The 22684-nt window shown below is 45.5% G+C and overlaps 1 long non-coding RNA gene across 1 annotated transcript in view; it reads left to right on the top strand.

Moving 5' to 3' along the window:
• Positions 1-15431, top strand: part of LOC138300472 (uncharacterized) — a 30287-nt gene extending 14856 nt beyond the window's left edge. The window contains exons 2-3 of the long non-coding RNA XR_011204946.1: positions 6960-7109; positions 10436-15431. This is a non-coding gene — a long non-coding RNA (uncharacterized lncRNA). The remainder of the gene's footprint in view (positions 1-6959; positions 7110-10435) is intronic.
• Positions 15432-22684: the final 7253 nt, after the last annotated feature.

The raw sequence follows: 22684 nt of genomic DNA, 5'->3' as shown, positions 1-22684 counted from the left end.
ATCAAAACATCGCTTAGCTGCCATATATCACAGCTACCTACCGCCTCTCCCGACCTGTTAGGCCTTCGTCTATCCTTTGGGCCTGACTCTGTGGTGAACATCTTTAATATCTACGCTCGAGGGGCCAGGGGGGGTCAAGTCTCCAAAACCCTCTGCGCCCTCGTAGCCCTCTTACAAAATTATCCCCGCCATCATAAAACCATTGTGGCTGGAGACTTCAACGTCACATTCGAACCCCTTGACTGGGACGATCTCAGGTCCACCCGCGAGGAAGATCAAGTCTGGTCTATCCCCGCCCTGTCCATTCCACCCATCAAAAGGTGGACGTCGGTTGCGATTCAGGTAAAATCATTGACCATGGAGTTTGGACTCAGGGCGCTAAATGGCAGAACTAATTCAGACACCAACGGTAGTCACACATACAACAAAACGAACCACACCAGCAGAATCGATTATTGCCTATTCGATATAAGATTATGGCCTCTAGTCATCGATATGACAATCATCGAACGGACCGAAAGTGATCACAACCCTCTCTCTGTCCACACATTAGCCCTAGGTAACCTCCCAGCCACGTCTAACCCCGCAGCAGTAGCACCCGAGGGTATTAACCTGGCCAACAACAAAAGACACCTAAAATGGGACAATATTGTGGCCCGGCCCGCACTCATCAATGCTGCCAACAACACCCTAAAATCCACACTAAGGGACCTAGAGACATGTTCTGCAATACCCCACCAGGATATTAGCTTAATCCACACCTCCTGCTTTAGGGATATCGCAACCCACTTCTCAGCACCCCCAGCCCACGACGACAAACGACCCAAAGCCAGGCACCGCTGGTTCAACAAAACGTGCCGGTCCCTAAACAAGCGCCTAGTTCAAGCCATTAAATCCAAGGACCCCATCGCCATCCGCGTAGCTAGGAAGTCCTATAAATCTGCAACATGCATAGCCAAGCGTGATCAAGATAGCAAATGGTGGACATCACTCAGCGACGCTGTGCGCAAGAGAAATTATAGTCTGTTCTGGTCCCTGGCAGCGCGAGGCCCAGAAACCAGTGGTTTGGACATCACAACCAATATTGCCCCAAGAGACTGGATAGCCCACTTTAGTAGTCTGTACTCCCCTGATCATGATAGCCCCACCTCTGTTTGTACGGGCCCCCTCCTACTTCACTCATTAGCACCAACCACCGCAGCACCCCTGTTGTTCTCCCAAAGTGATATAACTTATTCTCTAAGCACTCTAAAACGCGGCAGGGCCCCTGGTTCAGACTGCGTCCCTGCAGACCTATTCTCAACAGACCTAGCATCCTGGTCAAGATATCTCACCATTCTAGCTAACGCAATAGCATCTGGGGCGCCAATTCCCGACTCTTGGAAAGCGGCCATTGTTATTCCAATCTTTAAAAAGGGCGACAGATCTCTTCCCTGTAACTATAGACCCATTAGTCTAATTGACTGTGTCCAAAAAGTCTTCTGCCACTGCCTCCTAGGGAAGATAGAAGAATGGATAATTGACCACGATATCCTTAGCCCCCTCCAAGCCGGTTTCTGAAAGAAGATTTCCACCACTGATCAAGCCCTCAGATTCCTATTATTATATTGGAAAACAGTGTTCATCGGTAAAGGCAGCCTTTATGTAGCTTTCGTGGACCTCAAATCTGCTTTTGACCTAGTACCTCGCAACAAACTGTGAGTCACTCTCTCTCGGATGGGAATCCCGGAACACATCCTTGCCATTTTGATACGACTCCACAAGGACAACTACGCACAAGTCAGGTGGGGCAACAAGGGCCAACTTACCGATAGAAACCACGTCTCTAGGGGTGTGCGGCAAGGTTGCGTACTTGCCCCGACCTTCTTTTCCCTGTACATCAACGAAATTGTCCCCTCCCTCCTCAGACTGCAGGCTGACGCACCTTCACTTGGCACACAAAAAATCCCAGTCTTACTCTTTGCCGATGACACTCTTTTGATATCTAAGACCCCTAGTGGTCTAAGGAAACTCCTTGCGTGCTTCGAGCATTTCTGTTCATCCCAGGGACTCGAAATCAACGCAACGAAAACCAAACTAATGACCCTTAATCCCCACAGATCTTTCAAAGGGAAATTTACTTTAGAGGGCTCCTCACTCGAGAAGGTGGGCATTTTCCGCTACCTGGGCATAACACTCACTGACAACATGTCCTGGAAGCCACACATAGGAAAACAAGCCCTTAAATTAAGACAAACAACTGGGGCTCTACTAAAAAATTTCCACCTCTCACACACAAAACCAATTCGCCCAGTATTACAGTTATACGAAGCCCAGGCAGTTTCCTCAGCGCTCTACGGGGCTGAACTTTGGGGTTATAGCAAAACCCAAGACCTAACCACCGCTGAAAACAACTTCTTAAGAAACCTTGTGTCCCTTCCGCTAAGCACCCCACTGTTCCCTCTTTTCAAGGACCTCGGCATCAAACGCATTGGTCACAAAGCCCGCCTGCGACCTCTGCTGTACTGGCGACGTCTCTGGACCACTCCGGAACTTGTCATCTTCACCGAAGCTCTACAGGTCATCCTAAAAGCCGACCACCTGCACAGAATCCCCTGGCTAGGATCCATCAAGGATTTACTTCACTCTATCGGGCTCGATGATCTCTGGAACTCACCAGCCACGTCAGTCTTTCCCTCGAAAAGCGAACTAAAGAAACTTTACTGGCAAAGGGCCAACAACGAAGACACTCGGGCTGCACTCCACACTACATTATCTTGTGACTTTGCCAACCTAAAAGAGTCATGCAAGTATGAAACTTTTTGGGACCTAATCACGGCCCCAAGGGAAAGGAAACTGTACTTCCAGCTCCGCATTGGAACACTCCCATTAAGACTTTTCACCAGCAGCTGGTCACACAACGAATCCACTGCATGCCCTGCTTGCAAAGCCCCCGTCGAGAATCTCCCTCACCTCCTTTTTGCATGCCCCGCGTATACTGCCCCCCGTAGGAAATGGCTGGCCCCGGCATGCAGACTACTGGGAGCACGCTGCTCTGCGCTAGCTCTGCGAATCCTTAGATCAGACACCAGGCCAACGCTAGTGATCGCTATCGCCAAATTCCTCGGAGCTAGTTGGCTTATTAGAGGGAAAACTCTCCTGGACAAAGACTCCAAATAAGACTGTCCCAACATCCTGCACAGTGCATTTCACATCATTTCATTTTATCTAATTTCATTCCATTTTATTCTATCTCATTTTTATTCCATTTTAATTTTTATTTATATTTTACTCCCTTTGATCACCATAATTACCTGCAATTTTATTTTATCATGTGCATTTATTTGTATTTATTACTGCTCGCGCTTTTTTGGCTCTTGTAGCCGCAATAAAGCTTCTTTGAATTGAATTGAAATATACAGTAGTGCAGTGGTGGAGCTTCGCCGGAGGTCCCAGTCCTAGAGCAGCAAAGTGTACTGACTGCAAGAACTGAGGTGCTCTGGCAGGCAGCATGTGTGGGGTTCCTTGCACTGGCACAGCTGAGGGCTTGGAATGTCTGAACTGAGTGCAGACCTCCATCATGACTGCGGGGCCTCTGCCGCAAATGTGGAAGCCCTTTGTGAATCAGGCTCGGAGTGTAGCCTAGACACACGGTGCACATTAAAAGCACAAGATGCAAAGTTTAAATAAATGTCAACTTATCAGATTTATGCACATGTGCACACTAGTTCCCAATGGAGGACTTGAGCTCAGACTAAGAAGTGTAAAAAAGTAAAAATAAGAAGTAGGTTTTTTACATCTATGCACCAACTCTGGAACAATATAGCATCCTGGTATCCATCTGGACCACTTCAATGCTGTTCTGATTGAGAAAAGAGCTGAAGACCCACCTCTTTTAAGAGCTATACCACAATGCATTAACCATCCAAAAAGAACTACCCTCCCTATAATTTGAGACTTTAATCTTGTCTTTGACTCTGTGCAGAGCTCCGCTGCCTTTTGACTAGGTTCAGGCTATAGAAATTCCACATACATACCTTCAAGAAACCATATCCTGATGCACATGTAACACACTGTTCAGTTCTCAAATTGAACAACTTGTAATGACTACACGCTTACTGCACTAAGTATAATTCATGAAGCCTTATTTTAAGACCCCAAGCATAGCCCATAAAGCTGCAAGAGATCTCATGAATAAGCACGATGTCCGCAGCAAACGAGCAAATAGATTGTTTAAAGATCTCACTGTGTCAACCACGCATTGTGTTAATTCCATCTGCTGGCTATAGAGATACACCAGCTGGTTGAGATTTACATAACTGAAAGGCAGCATACAGTGGAGCTGCAATGTCCCAGGTATGCTTCTAAAAAAATCCTATAAAATATTATGAGTACTCTGGAGGAATGTATATTGTGGTAATTGATATATGTGGATGTCATTGATGCCTTACTACGATGAACATGGAAGTGTATGAAATTCATGTAGCAGCTAAGGGTTCCGCTCTAGGCAAAACTTTTGTTTCATTTGCATAATTTTGTATGAGTTCAGTAATTTTGTGGTAAACTTACTACACGTAATTCCAGGAACGACACTATTAAAGCAAGTTGCACAACTAGTTGCATTTCAAGTCACAAATGTAGTGCGACCTCGCAGGAACAATGCAATTAACCAGAACACAAGCTGCTGTTGTCTGAAGCGCTTGCGTTTTTTTCTGTTTTTTTTTTTAGAGTAGAGAGTTGTGTTTGCATCCAAAGTGGACAAGTGGGTGAATTATGCACTAAAATATGGTGGCAAATGTTGGTGTTGCATTTCTCATGATTACTAGTAATTCTGTGTAATTTTCCTGAAATTTCATGAAATTGCAAATAAGTACATTTTATGAATTTGTCACACCCCTGCACAGACATCATGTGTGATGTGTCTGGAATTCAATACCCTGGTCTCTGTATGTTAGAAGCATAAACCAATATTAACTTAAGTGTATCTACTGGCACATAGTTATTGCTCACCTCAGCCAAATGTACCTCTTCAAAGATGTGTTAGAGATGTGTGGAGTAACAGTGCTTCAAATAATAACACTGTGGCAGAGATATACAAAAGTCTTCAAACAACATTTTAGAAGAAATAGCTTAAATAACAAAAAAGAAAAATGGAAAGAACCAATCAACGTCCAATTATTCCATAAGAAAAAATAGAATCAACTATTTTATAGACTTCAACAAGAAACTCTATAGAGCCTGGGCGTGAGTTTCCCCACACTTGTCCTAAATCCAAAAAGACGAAGTAAGAAGCATTCAAGATGGTCACATTAATTTCTCTATTTTGTAAATGCATTTAGTCATCCAAAAGGGGACCCACTGTTAAAAGGACACCTGTCTATCCTTTCCTGACCAGTAGGAGAAACACCAAGGACCCGATTATGAGGCTGGTGATCAGACAACCTGCCTGCTGTGGTGGCGGTCCCAAGAAGACCGCTGTGCCGGCGGTATCCTGTCCACCATATTGCAATGTATACAACCTGAACTATAGACCGTGTCGATGGAGTGCTTCCCGCCAGCGGCGCGTTGGTCTGCAATGTTGGCAATGTGTACTCCTGTGCCACTATGGCCACAGCTAACCACAGAGCCGATTACGAAAACACAGTTGTACTGGTGTTCCCCTTGCAGCGGTTACCTGACGGCAGTTTGGCCATTATGGTGCACTCTCAGCAAAGCACCAGAACAGTGCTCATTAGATGGATTAAAAAACAGCACAGCTAACATCCACGGGCCAAGTGGACACACTTGCAAATCACACTATAAAAACACACACCATCCCAGACCATGATCCGTTGCCTCTCCACTGCAGCACGGCAAGACAGAGACCACATATCATTGTTTATTTTTTGTGAGATAAGAAAGCCCTCTTTTCCTATCCCATTTAACACTTTCCACACACTTCTTCTCTTTTTTTTCTCAATATCACTTGTCTTTTATTTTGGTCCTTGTCATACACATTAATTTACAGTCATGTCACATTCTAAAAATCCAAGTTTTTCTGAGACTGAGTTGACAGTCATCGTAGGTGAAATCATAAGAGTAGGGCCACAATTGTTTGGAGCCCAAGTCTAACATACTCATCTGAGTAGGAAAATGGAATTGTGGCAAAGGATAGTCGACAGAGTGTATGATGTAGGCACCACCTTGTGCAAAAAGGAGGATATTAGGGTGAGCTGGAATGACCTGAGGGGTACACTTGTTTGCCATGTCACAACTGATGGTTGCTTATCATGGAGGTAACCATTTGTCTAGTGATGGGAGTTAGGAAGTGACATGACTACAACTACCAGGAGGCCCTATTTCTGTAACTCAAAACCAGAGGGTATTATGCTCTTGCCCATTTACGCTTGTTTGCCCTGTCACAACTGATGTTTACTTCTCATGGACTGAGCAATCTACATATCATGCTCTACTCAGAGGCATGTCTGCCTATCTTGCTTGATGTTGTCCTGGTCTCCTCAAAATACTGATGGCATGAATGACACCTTCCCAAGTGTGTATATCAGTTGTTTGTGAGGCACTACACTGCTTCAGCCAATTGGAAGTTGAAGGTAATCCATTGGCTCTGCACTACACACATGATCACTAATGCTACATATACAACCAAGTTGTTTATACATCTGAATCATACATAAATAGGCCCTGGAATAGTCAAATACACTTTACTTCTCCATTGTGTTGGCTTAACTGTTTGTTATATGTCATGTTCATTCCTTCATCTGAAATGCAACTTATCTGCACCTCTAATGAGCTGCTCAATTCCAGTACATTTCTGCAACCTCTACAAATGTCTTCACAATACATTCAATACCATGGAAATATTTCACAGTAGGAAACCCTACCTATTAAGAATTTTCTAGGTCTCTACTCACTGTGACACAAAACATTTGGATGTAAATTCCACAATTCCACCAATAACAATGTTCTCTGTTTCACAACAGGTTAATCTGGCACAGCACATGGCCGAGTTTGTCCACTGAACAGACTCCCAACTCACCCCCGGATCAAGCCCTCAATGATGACAACATTCTTGGACATGTGGAGGTGGATGATGGACCTGCACATTCGGTCAGCCTAGGAAGACAGCAACAGTGAGTCTCACTGTGCCTACACCAACCCCTCCCACCCCGGTTGCAACAACATCTCAACCAACAACGTTCCCCCCACCCTGTGTACCTAGCACAGTTAGTCAAATCTTGTGACACCCAGTCCTGGATCCTGAAGTGCAAGTCACCAGCCCTGACACAGAGGAACCAGGACCCAGTTGTAGAGGGCACCCTGGGACAAGGACTCAGGCTTGTGGGGGTAGGGTCTGTGGAAGGGTCTGGGAGGGATACTGTGAGGCAGCAGAGTGAGGGCCACTTATGACCAGGACACCATCAACCATCACCATCGGCCAAGTCTTGGGTGTCTATCAGGAGTCCCAAGTCATGGTGGGCCAGGTATTTACTGAACTCTGGGAAATTAAGCAGCTGCACAGGGTCATGTACCAACAGCTGGATGACCATAACATTCATAAAGCCCTGAGCAGGGCATTTCCACCACCATCTTACTTTGCCTGCAGTGCAACAACATCAAGCCCATCTACATCTTCAGCAGCCACAAGAAGGAAGGCCCTGCCAGAGAAAGAAAGCACCCCTGCCTCTGCAGCAACTGAACCCCCATCCCCATCCTCACAAGCGGGAGCGTCCATGTAAATATCCAGGAGGTGCGGATGGTGAGACACACACCACTGCCAGCCAGAAACCTCAACCTTAATTTCCTCCATTGTGTGTTACATATTCAATCTATGGACTAATTCTAGACACTTTTCCATTGCTAATGGGAAGAGTAATCTGGACAGTAGATTTCAGATAATTTGACATTTGACCTATACTTAGGTTTGCGCTGAATTACTGTAAAACAAAAAAATGACGCTAATTCAGAGCAAACAGTATAAATCTGGGCCTTAGTCGATTTTTTGAAGATTTTCTTCAGCAAGACGAAGTCACAAATCCGATCTGACCTCCCTGGAGCCCTCTTTAGATACGCGTTGCAGGAGACCTCAGTGAAGATTTCTACGTTCCGACTTAGAAGATTTTTTGGAACAAAAATCTTTGTCCGGGTCAAATCTGAAACTTGATCCAACATCCCTGGAACCCTCTTCGGATACACTACATCACTTTTTTGGAGCTCTTCCTCTCTGACGTCAGACGACCCTCCATAGCAAGCCGATTTTGAGTCAACATCCTCGGATTGCCTTTCCAGGAGCCCCTGGGGAAATACTGGAAGTCTGGGGCTCTGGAGTTTTTCAGCAGGGCGAACCTGTAAGTCAGGCCGGGTCGTGGTAGATGTAAGCCAGTATGACTGTCGACGGCGGTTCGGTCCCTTTATGGAGCTTTTTACAGAAAATTCTCCAATATTCACCAAACTTCTGGATCTTCTTCCAGAAAGTCTTTGAAGGTCTTTTAGGAGTCCACGGCTCAGCCCAAGGTTCCAGAAGAACTAAGTTGCTCCTTGAGGGTTAGGACTACTCCAACTTCCAGAATGCACTTGGCTCAATCTCTGAAAACTTGTCAGTGGTCAGCTGGCCAGTTTCTTCAGGAATTGATGCAGGGGACTCTGTTTAGCTATTTTCTCACCTGTAGCAAGGAGGGAGTCTCTTCTGGAACCAGTTGAAGCCAGGCAAAAGTCCTTTTTGTGGTTAAGCCCAAGAGTGCAGCTGATGCATTCCTCCAGAGTGCAGTGTCTAGGTGCAGGTTAGGGGTCCAGCAGGGCAGTCCTTCTTCTTCTAATGTTGTTCCTTGTAAGGATCTGCGGTGTGGGTGCATCTCTGCCATATTTTTCTTTGCTCCTTGGTGGGAAGCGGGGGGCTGGTTGTAAAATCACAGGCAGGCTCCTTTCCTCCTTGAAGACCACTTCCTGGGAAGTGTGGCAAAGATCTATTAACTAATGAAACAGAAATGTGATATTCATGTGGGTTCAGTATGCTCAGCCTGCAGAGAGCAAGTCCTGACAAAGAGTTTTGCCCATTATGAGCCATGGCCCAGGCTAAGGCCGCATTACGGTGGCAATTCAACTGATGCACAAGGTAATCTCTCTGTAGACCTGCAGATCCCTAGATGTCCCCAAATGAGTCTTCTGACCAAAAGTAGCCCTGAATGTTTTTACATAGACTAAATTTGAAATGGTGACTGAGGTAACACCCTGACCTGGTACATCTGTCCATTGACCCACATTGTCAATGTGTGACATTTACTAATGAAAGGCCCCTTACTCCCTGAGGTATGGTGTCACATTTCCATTAGTCATGTTTTCACTGTACAGGCCTATTGCACAAGTGGCAAATGTTCAGTGCAGATAGTTGGTTAATTCTGAAGAGATCATTACATGAGAATCACTGGCTTTGTTGCATTCAACATTCAGCATTCAGCATTCAGCATTCAACAAATCGAACAAAACATACCATGGAATATCGAATGTCATCTCTGTAGCAGTGCCACATTTGGTAAATGGTGTGTCCTGTGACACCAGTACATACCACATAAACCCAATCAGATGTAGTATGATATTCCATTATGTAGTCTTAGTCATTGTAGGCATTGACCAGGGTTGAGATTAGTCAGTAGATGACCACAAAAGTGTGTATGTATGTCCTTGTACATTTCAGCATGTGAGAAGTACACATGTAGTGTGTCAACAATATAAAAATGTTTGTGCTAGGTGTATACACAATGGCCCTCATTCTGACCTTGGCGGGCGGCGGAGGCCGCCCGCCAAAGTCCCGCCGTCAGGTTACCGTTCCGCGGTCGAAAGACCGCGGCGGTAATTCTGACTTTCCCGCTGGGCTGGCGGGCGGTCGCCTTCAGACCGCCAGCCAGCCCAGCGGGAAAGAGGCTTCCACGATGAAGCCGGCTCGGAATCGAGCCGGCGGAGTGGAAGCTGTGCGACGGGTGCAGTTGCACCCGTCGCGTATTTCACTGTCTGCGCAGCAGACAGTGAAATACATGTAGGGGCCCTCTTACGGGGGCCCCTGCAATGCCCATGCCAGTGGCATGGGCACTGCAGGGGCCCCCAGGGGCCCCGCGACCCCCCCTACCGCCATCCGGATCTCGGCGGTCCGACCGCCGGGATCTGGATGGCGGTAGGGGGGGTCGGAATCCCCGCGGCGGTGCAGCAAGCTGCGCCGCCGCGGAGGATTCAATGGGGCCGCGGTACACTGGCGGGACCCCGCCAGTGGTGCCGGTCCGACCGCGGCTTTACCGCCGCGGTCGGAATCCCCATTGGAGCACCGCCGGCCTGTCGGCGGTGCTCCCGCGGTCCTCCGCCCTGGCGGTCAAAGACCGCCAGGGTCAGAATGACCACCAATGTGTGTTAACCAAATAGATATCCTAAACTATGCAGTTATGATCTCTCAATTTATCTATTGCATTCATAGAGGTCAACGCCCATCAGAAGGAAGCCATTTGGAGAGCTATCACCCTGAAGGACCAGACCGCGGGGTCTATTGCCGGAAAAGATGGGAGCACCTGAGAGGCTGGACCCGGAAGATCCAGGAGATCCAGCTGGGCCTGTCTTCTCAACGTGGATGGGGCTCATGCAAGACCCTGATCCATCCAGTGGCCAGCATATTGGCAATGGCCTACCCTGAGTTTGATGGGGGGTTGAGGGACTCACAGCAGCTACACGTGGGTGAGTCCTAGCCCGAATAATACATGTACATTTGCCAACTTTGTGTGTTTCAGGTAGGCATCTCCCCATCAATATTGGGGGTGGCCCATGTGTGATACACAAGAAGAGTAATTGTTTTTGTAGGTCTGGTAGTATTATATGCTTTGCATATTGTCCATATGACCAACAACACAGAGGAGTCCAAGCCACTAGCAAATGCTGCCTTGAGCAGAAAAATGGCTGAATACAGTGTGGTTGACATTTGTACCCAACAAGCCACTTGTCTTCAGTGTGTCAAGAGTGATGGTACCTCACTACTGTGTCTCATGTGATGGTGGCCCTCCTACATGGAGAACAGCATACAGTGTACTTTGGGTGAGTTAGAAAACATTACTGGTGCAATTAGTATTTGTGTCTACATGTTGGCATGTGTACCTTTCACTTTTGTAGTATCATTTACTCTACTGTTTCACACATGATCAACATGTGTTCATAGGATTATGTCTGAGGTGCAAGGCAGCCATCAGCACAGATGGTGGCATACCTGGAAGACATCAATAGTGCTATATATGCCCTACCGAGATCTTTTCAGACTCAGACCTCCTCCCTCACGGCAGCCTTCCACCCATCCCAAACTTCCACCCCACCTCCTGCCTTTTCCCACCCATATTCTCTATCTCAATAGCTGTCCCAAGCACACTCACACATAAGCATGCACACACCTCAACAGCCCCAAGCAGCACATGCAAATATAAACACCACAAAACAAGCACACAACTACCCACCATACACTCACCTCCTCACCAACATACCCCCAGACACCACACCCACAGACCTATCCACCATCCCTAACATTCCCCAGCCAATACACCCACAGACCCATTAACCATCCCAATATACCACCAGACACCATACCCACAGACCCATCCACCACCCCCAGTATTCCCCTAGACACCACACCCAAACTGACAGACCCATACACCAACCCCAGCATATCCAGCACATCTATATTATACACCACCAAACAACACAAACACCCACACTCACCCACTCAACAAAACACAAATATGATATTTCCGGTACACAGACAGCAGCACCAAAAACACACCCACTCACACCTGACACTTCTTCAACCTCCCTACGCCTAATCACTCCTGTATATCCTACCCATTTTCCCAAGAAGGGTTTATTATGTGTCTCTGTCCTTACCCCTGTCAAAACCACCCCCTCTGAAAGCCAAAGTGACCCCTTCTGCACCCCAGCCCAGCCCATCCACATCCTCCCCTGGAAACCTGATCCCTTCACCACTACACACAGCCATACCACATGTAAAAGCCAAACCCCTCACAAAACCAGGGACACCCCTCACAAAATCAGGCACACCCATCCAAAAACCAAACCCACCAAACCCAAAACCGACCCCTCTCAAATGACATCATTGAGGTATGACTTCTCCATCCATGAATGTGTTTGCGACATTTGGTCACTTGAAAATACCCTCCTAAATACCCACTGGTGGTGTCTGAACCAATTATTTTCTATCTCCGATGCTCAGGCTCTGTGTCTAGCATAGGTGTTACATCCCCATCTGTGCGATTTCCAGTTTAGGCCTTTTGCATAACACCCTGCTCCCCAATACCTAGAATATGGTACAAGAATATCATCGCCTCTATATATCATTTGACAAAAACATATGGCCTAATTTACAAGAATCTAACGCATCAACATCAATGGGTCAGATTTCTTGCACTTCCCTAAGATCCCCTAACGATGTCATGTATGTGGTCTATTTACAATACAGAGCTCCATGGCGCACATTTTCACAGTTGAGTCAGAAATTCTGAGCATCTGTTGCTACTAAACTCACACTTTGTTGGAGTAGTATCGTAAAAATAACACTGATCTAGCAATGTGAGTAGGCTCCCATTGCAAAAAGCCCTACATCAATTGTGTGCCTGCTCTAAGCAGGCAGAAAATTTCTGACACAGTGAAGTCGTAGAATGATGCAGTGAAATGTTGTAAACTTCACTGAGTCAGTTCTGCATGGCATTTTGCCTGGGAATGCCTACCCTGCAAACATTATACCTGGTGCAGTTATAATCTGACGCAGGGCTGAACAGACTGACTTATTGGGCCCAATGCATCAGTTTGTAAATCTCCAGCAGTGCAGTGCACTGCTAGCAGCACCGCTGTGTCAAAAAACAAAATGATGCAGCGGTGGTGCAAAGGGCTTGTAAATGAGGCCCATAGTGTCCTAAATATTGTTTACAAAAATGTCACCTCATTGGAGTTCATTACAGAAAATCAGTAACTTATAGAGGATACTTATGTACACAATGTTGAAGATACAATATTTAGAGCAGACAATGTTTTTGTTAATGATATTATGAAATAAAATCATTCTGTGAAATGTTCCAGCATTGTATATGTCTTGAGGAATTGACATTTGTATCCTCATTTAATCTAACTGTGTGTTTGAGAGTGCAGCATTTGTTCTTTGTGAAGTTATTAGTTGAAAATGTGGTGCTGACTTTATCTTTGTTGTGTGAATAAGCCAAAACCTGAAAATCAAAAGGAGTATTTTGACAATCATTAAAGCAGGTTTCTTTTTTTCATTAGAGCAGATCTTAAACACGAATATCACTGTAACAGTAAACTAGTACTTTTATTGCTAGAATTGGATTGAGCTCATTGAGCTCATTATGCTAGGATACATTAAAGCACACTGTACAGAGAATAAAACATAACTTGCCACTGATTTACCATTTGGAAGGGTTACATCCACTAAAGAAATGGCATTCCTGTGGAAGTTCTAACCTTCTACTTTAATGAGGTGATCTCAAAACGTGTTTGGGGCCAGCGGATTGATTACATCATTGCCGTTGTTGATAACCTTATTTGGCTCTTTCAAGACCCAATTTTGGCAAGATTCTTCAGTGTCCTCTTCAAAATCTATTTATTTCTACTTATCAATAATCAAAGTGAAGTATGGCACTGTTCAGGTGGTAACTCCTAGTCTTAAAAACAGCTAATCATTTTCCAGTCAATTCCCACTGATTTAGATTTCATTTCCTGTCACCTAACATCTTTGGCTGTCTTATTTCCTTGATTCTTAAAGAATAAAACTGTTCCCTTATTGGAATATCCAAAGAGAGTCTCTCACTTGAAATGACAAAATTAAATACTTTGACAAACTTCAGTAACTTTGGTACTTATCTACTCATTTACAAAATGTGCAGACCTCGGATTGCCTGACAGAATTAAGGTGTAGACATAATGACTTCCTTTGTCCAATTATGTAGACTAGAAAACAATATGTGTCATGTGCCAAAAGAGAATTTCTCCTTGTCCCAGAATTAAATTGATTCTTTACAATCCTCCGATAAATTCAACACCCCTCAATGATTTTATGTATAAGTACTACAACAGTGAAATGTCCTACTGAAGGCCACTGAGGATATACACATTTGCAGGAGAAAATGGGTTGTTTGTCACATCAACAACAAAAAATTGTGATACAATCTTTTTTCTCTAAACAGTAATCATTTTGAGCCGATGGGTGCAGGTGGGGCCATAAATTTGTTTTCTAAACAACACAATAGAATGCTACAAAATACCAACCACATACATATCAACAACATAGCAATATTATATATGTTATTCATGTTATCGATCATCAATTATTAGTATTAGTTAATGTAGATAAATCAACATACTTATAAACTCAATCAGCATGCAATTAAAGAAATACATTGTATTATCTATGTTCATGACAATCTTTTGCTTTCTCTTTCAGCTTTGTTAAATTGGCTTAAAGAGTTGTAAAATACATGTTCACACATTATTATCTTACAATTTGAATGAATGTATATGTACAAGATTGATTACTTATGTGATATTGGCAGTCTAGCTATGTATGTTATATGATAGAAACCATATATGGTGAATTTATATGCATTAAATAATGTTATTGATTCAAGGCTAATTTCATGAGCAACACAAGCATTAAATGTAACATCTTTGTAAAGCAGTTTATGTATCTCTGTATTAGGTGCCTCCAACATTGCTTAATCTGATTCATTTGTGAGAGTATGCACTGGAAAAGTGACTGATGTGCTGTGAGGGCACCTGGGCCTGGAAACCTTATAAAATATGTCTAGACTATAAGCTTCTAACAAATGCCTAAAGTTAATTTTTAATTCTATTAATAATTAAAAAGTTCCTTTGTTATATTCTGATTATAGAAACTTCAGTTGAAAATCTTTCTGACTACATATAGTAGAATAGAAGATGTGTCTAAATGTTTGTGGGAAAAAAAAGTTTCACAACCTTAAAATATAAATTATCTAAAAATCAATGTGAAAAAAACAGAACATATTTGAATATTTGTATTGTATATATACATAAATGTTTGAATTATATGCTTATAACCCCATTTCTTACTTATTCATATAAAGGCTACTTTATCATTTGTAAAACAAAGGCGGTTATTCCTACCTTGGCGGGAACCGCCAGAAGACCGTACCGCGGTCAAAAGACCGCGGCGGTCATTCTGACTTTCCCGCTGGGCTGGCGGGCGACAGCCAAAAGGCCGCCCGCCCGCCCAGCGGGAAAGCACCAGCAACGAGGAAGCCGGCTCCGAATGGAGACGGCGGAGTTGCTGGTGTGCGACGGGTGCAGTTGCACCCGTCGCGATTTTCAGTGTCTGGCAAGCAGACACTGAAAATCAATGTGGGGCCCTGTTAGGGGGCCCCACGACAACCGTTCCCGCCAGCCAGGTTCTGGCGGTGAAAACCGCCAGAACCAGGCTGGCGCGAAGGGGGTCGGAATCCCCATGGCGGCGCTGCTTGCAGCGCCGCAGTGGAGGATTCACAGGGGCAGCGGGAAGCCGTCGGGAAACCGCCGGCTTCCCTTTTCTGACCGCGGCTTTACCGCCGCGGTCAGAATAGCCCCAGAAGCACCGCCAGCCTGTTGGCGGTGCTTCCTCCGTCCCCTACCCTGGCGGTCTCGGACCGCCAGGGTAGGAATGACCCCCAAAATATTATATTTATTATGTCATTGAAAATGTATTATGTTTTTAAGCTGCTATTAATAAAAGTGAAACATTTGAAATATTTGCTCACTATGTTTAGCTTTTTCTTGACTCATTTTAAATTATAATGCATAAATAATGTTGTTTATTTTTAATTAATAAATCTGCCATTTTATAGGGGTTAGTGCACAATGTACTGTTTTAACTTTGCTCGCCACTAAGTGCATCATTTGGAATACTTTTTAATTTATTAAAGGCAAATGTACTTTTTAACTCCAAACCTCAACATTTCTAATTTCAGGTCAAGAAACATTGGTGGGAGTGTTTAAAGTCGGGGGTATTAGTCGGGATATAATATTCAAGCAGAAAATTTAATTTTTTTTAAAGAACAAAATTGTTAAGATTCAAAAATGTTATACTTTATCAAGAAGCAGAAATCCTACATGTTATTATGTAGTACAAATGATCTCTAAATGTAATAACACAAAAATGTAAAACTAATATAACACATAAAATGTATTAAAAATCCACCCATTTCAAGCACATCTATAAAAGTAACCTTGATCTTTAATTCTCATTTTGTAATTGCTTCCCTCCTTCTTACCAATTGCAATGATCTTGTTTAAAGTTTCATAATGACTCGTTGAGCATACAGCTACATGTGTCTCCCAACAATTATACTGGAATGGTCCTGAAGGAGGTGTTTACTGAACTGTCTCCACATATCCTCCAATTGACCAAACTCCATAAACTCTATAATGTGGTAAAAAATGTTTCATCTCTTAGATCCCAAACATTTACATAAAGGCCCTCTTTCTCACACTTCATTTACAAGTGCATGAATCTCAAATGCTCTTTACCATGCTTCAATTTCATGAATTCTGGCCAGGATCTTGCACGAAAGCTTAGGAATATAGGGCAAAAGGCAAATATACGTTATGCATCCATCAATACCTGAACGTGCACACCAGCTGCATACAAAAAATGCCATTCTGTGGAGTAACTACTCGCTAAGGTGAGTGTAGAGCTCAGAAAATCAGTTGGAAGATCTTGCCAACCAAATTTTAGTATAGAATTTGTGTGCTAACATATCCCTCCCAAGCAGTACTTCACTGACCAATACTTAAAATGATCTTATGTTAAATTTAGGTTGCAGCAATCCCTGTATGACAGAAGCTGTGCTGCACACACACCCCCATCCTAGAATCATAGCTGCAGCTTGCTACATATGACTCTCAGTCAGAGATTGTCAGTACATATCAGTGTCAACAATGGTATATTAACATTATGCCTTTTACTCACTTCCGTGACATTGCACAACAGCTCAAATTTCTGTTGAACAAGATGGCCAGAAGATTTAGGACAAAGGTGTATGCAGCAGCACAGAAATAGTTGAAGAGCACAAGCAGGTCAATTTTACTGTGTTTGACAGTGATTGATGGTTGTTTGTCACAGGAACTTTAAAGGTAGGTGCTGCATTTGGCTGCAAACTTTTCTGACTTATCTAAAGTAAACAATAGAACGTAAAACAATAACATTAACAAAGTACCATGCCAATACAATTAAAAAATAACAGGGCACAACTCATCATGCAACCACAACTTAATCTATCCAAATAACATCACATTGAAGTAATACAGCTCAAAAAACAACACAACACATAACACCACAACAAAATGTTACACAGCAGGTATGTACAACTTTGTGTCACACATTACCACCGACAGAAATTTGCTTTCATAATACACTGATAAAAGGTACTTGAACCAAACACTCCGTTAACTTACCACTAAGGTGATGAAAGCGTGCTGTTTAAAAATTAGGTCTGACTGAAAATTAAATTATGCAGCATTATTCACATATTTTCATGAATGTCTTGTTATATTTGTTAGGCTAAATTTCCAAAATTCCACCATTGCACCATGTCACGTAACTCTATGCTATTCATGGTAAAAATGTATTGTTAACCTGCAATTCATGGTAGACATTTACATGAATGCATACATTTACATGAATGGAGGCAAAAACAGAATAATGAACTACTTTTTGTTGTGCTTTTGTTTTTTTTTGCACTATTTATTTAGCACAAAATGCATCTTCATGTCATAAAATAACATGACAGCAAAAGATGACGTGAGGATGCATTGTACGCTAAAATATAGCATTAAATGGCATTTGCATCTCTCATAATTATGTGTAATTTTGCGTAATTTTCTAAAACGTTTGCATAAGTGTATGTAAGCAAATTACACACATTTCTCACACTAATGCCAAAATGTTTTGTGATCCTTCTCCTTGTCTTTCTCCCAGGCAAGCCTGTCATTTGAATGTTCTTCCATCAAACACATAATGGCCCTCTTTACAACACTGGCGGTAAATGCTGCTGACAGCCGCGCAGAAGACCACCAACACACCACCGCGGCCGTGGAATTCCTGACACAAGCAATTACGATCCACAGCTCGGAATCTGCCAAAATCTAGACACCCACACAAGTCCGCCACACCAAAGGTCAATGATAAACTGGCGATAACAAAACCTCCACCGTCACACCAACAGGAATACGCCTACACTATCATGACCCACGAATCCACGCAGTGGTCTTTCAACCGCGGTATTCCATTGGCAGTACACACCGCTGTGCTCTAAATACACACACATATACAAAACACTACCACATTGGACAATTCGAAATACACACACCTGATACACATACACACACCACTCCCACACACCCAATACAATATAAAACACACACCCACATTACCCACAAACCCTTACTACCAAAAATTCTGACGCAGGCCAGAGAGACAGCACAGCAAAGACAATACCAGCATACAGAGGCACACAACACCATCACACATACACATCAATGCACAAAACACCACACACCCCTAAACATCATCCCACACATCACTACACACACCACCTCACACATCACCCACAACACCCCATGGCACCGCAAAGACACCCTGGGTTTTTTGAGGAGGAGCTCAGGGTCATGGTGGAGGAAATCATCCGGGTAGAGCCACAGATATTCGGATCACAGGTGCAGCACACCTCCATAGCTAGGAAGATGGAGCTATGGTGCAGAATCATGGACAGGGTCACGCAGTGGGACAGCACCCAAGAAGACGGGATGACATCAGGAAGAGGTGAAACAAACTACGGGGAAAGGTGCGTTCCGTGGTCTCAAGACACCACATCGCGGTACAGAGGACTGGCAGCGGACCCCCACCTCCTCCCCCACAACTAACAACATTGGAGGAGCAGGTCTTGGCTATACTGCATCCTGAGGGCCTCGCAGGAGTAGATGGAGGAATGGACTCTGGTAAGTCAAATCGTAACTATTAAATCCCTCACCCTCGCCCTCACCCCCATCACTCCAACTCCTCACAGATGTCCCACTATCACAAACCACACATCCCAACACCAGATCCCTACATGCAACAACAAAGCATGGACACCCATCACCAATGCATGGCCACTACACATACCCACACAGACCCCTAAACAATTAGCACACAAGGTCCTACACAGGAATGGAAGCACTGGGGTACAGGGTCACCCACCCATTGCACACCATGGCACACACAGATGCAATAATCATGCCTTTACACCCCTGCAGGACCCCTACCCAACGTCATCAGACAGGAGGTGCCAGACATGTCCACTTCACCCACAGTGATGACAGCAGCTCTGTCCAACTGGATCTAGATGACCAGCCCGGCCCATCTGGGACTTCGAGATAGTCGGTTCCCCTCACACTGGCACAGGCCACCACAGAGCCTCCCCTCCTCAGGAAACACCAGCACAGCACCCACCCAGCGGGCCCATACATCTGTCCCCAGGACACATCAAGCAGCAGTGTGTCCACCACTACAGGGAACCCAGGCTAACCCACCACCCCAAGAACAGCAGGGACCTGGGGGCAGTGGTAGTGGGCACACGGTTCAGGGGACACAGGCCCAGGAACACAGGGGAACTGGGAGGGCTGCTGTGCGACAGGGGGAGGACAGGCCGAGGGAACCCACTCTCCACGAAGCCCTCTCCAACATCATGGGAGCCTACCATCATTCCCAGGACACGATGGCAACGGTACTAGCCAGGTTTCAGGAGACCCAGCGGCTGCAGGAGGAACAGTATTTAGAGTTCAGGAAGGAACTAAAATCCATCAATACCACCCTGGGCACCATTGTAGGGGTGCTGAAGGAACTTGTGAACACCAGGAGGGACACTGTGGCACTACAAGGGGCCCCTGACACTAGTCTGGACGATGAACTGCCCTCCACCTCCGCCGGCTATAGTGGACAGGAGGCACCGCCACAGGACCACGACACCAGCACCCCACCCCCTGCAGATGGAGAACCACCCAGCAAGCGGTCCCTGAGATCCAGGACAAAGACAGAGAACAATGCCAAGACCCCGCCAAGAAATGAGACCACCTTGATTGTCATCCTTCTGTCCTACTTTGTCACCCTGTCCATCCTTAAACTGCCCCAGCTCCACTTCCTATGCCCCTTTGGACAATGCACCTGTGAGACTAATAGACTGGACTCTGCCATGAACATTCCTCCACCATCACCCCTGACCATTTTACAATCCCCTCCACTATTTAGCACTTAAATAAACACCCTTAAATCACAAAACAATCTGGAGTCAGTCTGTGCTTTCACCAATGTGTATTTGCAATAACTGAGGGAAATCACAATGTCCATTGTGTTGCCAACATACCTATGTCACACAGCTCTAGACCATGAGGAAACATAAAAGAGGTAACACAGTGGAACCCACATCTGTGAAATCGAAAGGGAAAGTGACAAATTAGGGTCCATACACTGGGTGAAAGTGACTGACAGATGAGAGGTAGAACGAGTGTATCAGATGTAGGAGGCAGTGATGTCTTCTTACCTGTGTCTCACTGGAAGTATTGATGGATCACGGTGTTTCTGTTGTCTATGTCCTCTTCTTCTGCCTCCTCTTCTTCACTGTCCTCAGGCTCCACAGCTGCCACAACACCTCCTTCAGGACCATCCTCCCGCAGAAAAGGCACCTGTCGTCGCAAACCCAAGTTGTGCAGCATACAGCAGGCCACCATGAACGGTGAATAGTATAGGGAACCACCTGTCATATGGAGGCACCTGAACCTGGCCTTCAGGAGGCCGAACGTCCTCTCTATAACCCTCCTAGTTCACCTATGTGCCTCATTGTAGCGTTCCTCTGCCCTTGCCCTGGGATTCCTCCCTGGGATCAGAAGCCATGACAGGTTGGGGTAGCCAGAGTCACCTGCAAATGTCGAGGGACAACTGTTAGACACACACTAACCCTTAGGGACAACCCCAGACCCAGACAATTATTCACACTGTATAGGGTCCATGTCCTCACCTAATAGCCACACACGGTGCCTCTGGAGTTGCCCCATCACATAAGGGATGCTGCTATTCCTCAGAATGTAAGCATCAAGCAGTGAGCCAGGAAACTCGTCATTCACATAGGAGATGTACTGGTCAACCAAACACACCATCTGCACATTCATAGAATGGTAACTCTTCCGGTTTCTGTACACCTGTTCACTCCTGCGGGGGGGACCAAGGCCACATGTGTCCCATCAATGGCTCCTATGATGTTGGGGATATGTCCCAGAGCATAGAAGTCACCTTTCACTGTAGGCAAATCCTCCACCTGAGGGAACACGATGTAGCTGCGCATGTGTTTCAGCCGGGCAGACAACACTCTGGACAACACGTTTGAGAACATAGGCTGGGACAGCCCTGATGCAATGGCCACTGTACTATGAAAAGACCCACATGCCAGGAAATGGAGTACTGACAGGACCTGTACTAGAGGTGGATACCTGTGGGATGGCGGATAGCTGACATCAAGTCTGGCTCCAACTGGGCACACAGTTCATGGATTGTGGCACGATCAAGTCTGTAGGTCACAATTACATGTCGCTCTTCCATTGTCGACAGGTCCAGCAGCGGTCTGTACACCGGAGGATGCCGCCATCTCCTCACCTGCCCCAGCGGATGTGCTCTATGGATGAGAACAGCGAGCAGAGGGTCAGCCAAAACTGAGGTACGAAAACACAACTTTATTGCTCACATTTGTCAATCCTCTATGTGCCTGTCTTAGTGTGTATGCAAGGCCTAGATATGTGTGACGCATTTAAAAATAATGCCATGTGGCCCCCTGAAATGGCGGCTGCCTGACCTGTAAGGTGGGACAATGGGATATGAGGTAACTGCGCTGGCGTTGTACACCGTCACGGTAGGCGGTCGAAGACCGCAGCGCAATCCTGCATTGGTTAACATTGGACCCTATGGGTCCCAGGAGCCAATGACGATGTACGCCGGCGGTGACGGTACGCACCGCCGTGGATGTGACCGCCATTTTTTCTCTGCTCACTCACTTGATACCTGATCTTCGACAGGAGAGGACTTACACTGCAAGTGCTGCTGTGACCTCAGTCTAGAAGCGACAATGGCTCATGTGTCTGGGGAAAGGGCACCTGCCTTCACATCGGAGGAGTTGGACAAACTAGTGGATGGGGTCCTCCCCCAGTACACGCTACTCTACGGTCCTCCAGACAAACAGGGGAGTACACTGTGAGCATGCTGTAAGGGCAATGCCTGTTTGGAGTGGTGTGGATGGGAGATGGGGGCGGGGAATGAGGCATGCATGAAACGACGGTGAGTGTATGTGCGTCAGGGCAAGGGTGGGAACGTGGGCCAATGACTGTGACGGTCTGGACGGTTATATTTTCTCCATTTCCCCTGTACTATTCCTGTAGTTCAGCGCCCACCAGAAGAAGGATATTTGGCGTGCCATCGCCAATGAAGTCCGGACCCTGGGGGTCCACCACAGACGGAGCACCCACTGCTGTAAAAGATGGGAGGACATTTGCCGCTGGAGCAAGAAGACGGTGGAGGCCCAGCTCGGGATGGCCTCCCAACGTGGGAGGAGTGCACCTTTGCACCATGACC

The sequence above is a fragment of the Pleurodeles waltl genome, chromosome 6 (assembly GCF_031143425.1).
Source record: "Pleurodeles waltl isolate 20211129_DDA chromosome 6, aPleWal1.hap1.20221129, whole genome shotgun sequence".
Classification (NCBI taxonomy): domain Eukaryota; kingdom Metazoa; phylum Chordata; class Amphibia; order Caudata; family Salamandridae; genus Pleurodeles; species Pleurodeles waltl.
The sequence above is the reverse complement of the archived record's forward strand: the minus strand, read 5'-3'. Positions and strand labels throughout refer to the sequence as shown.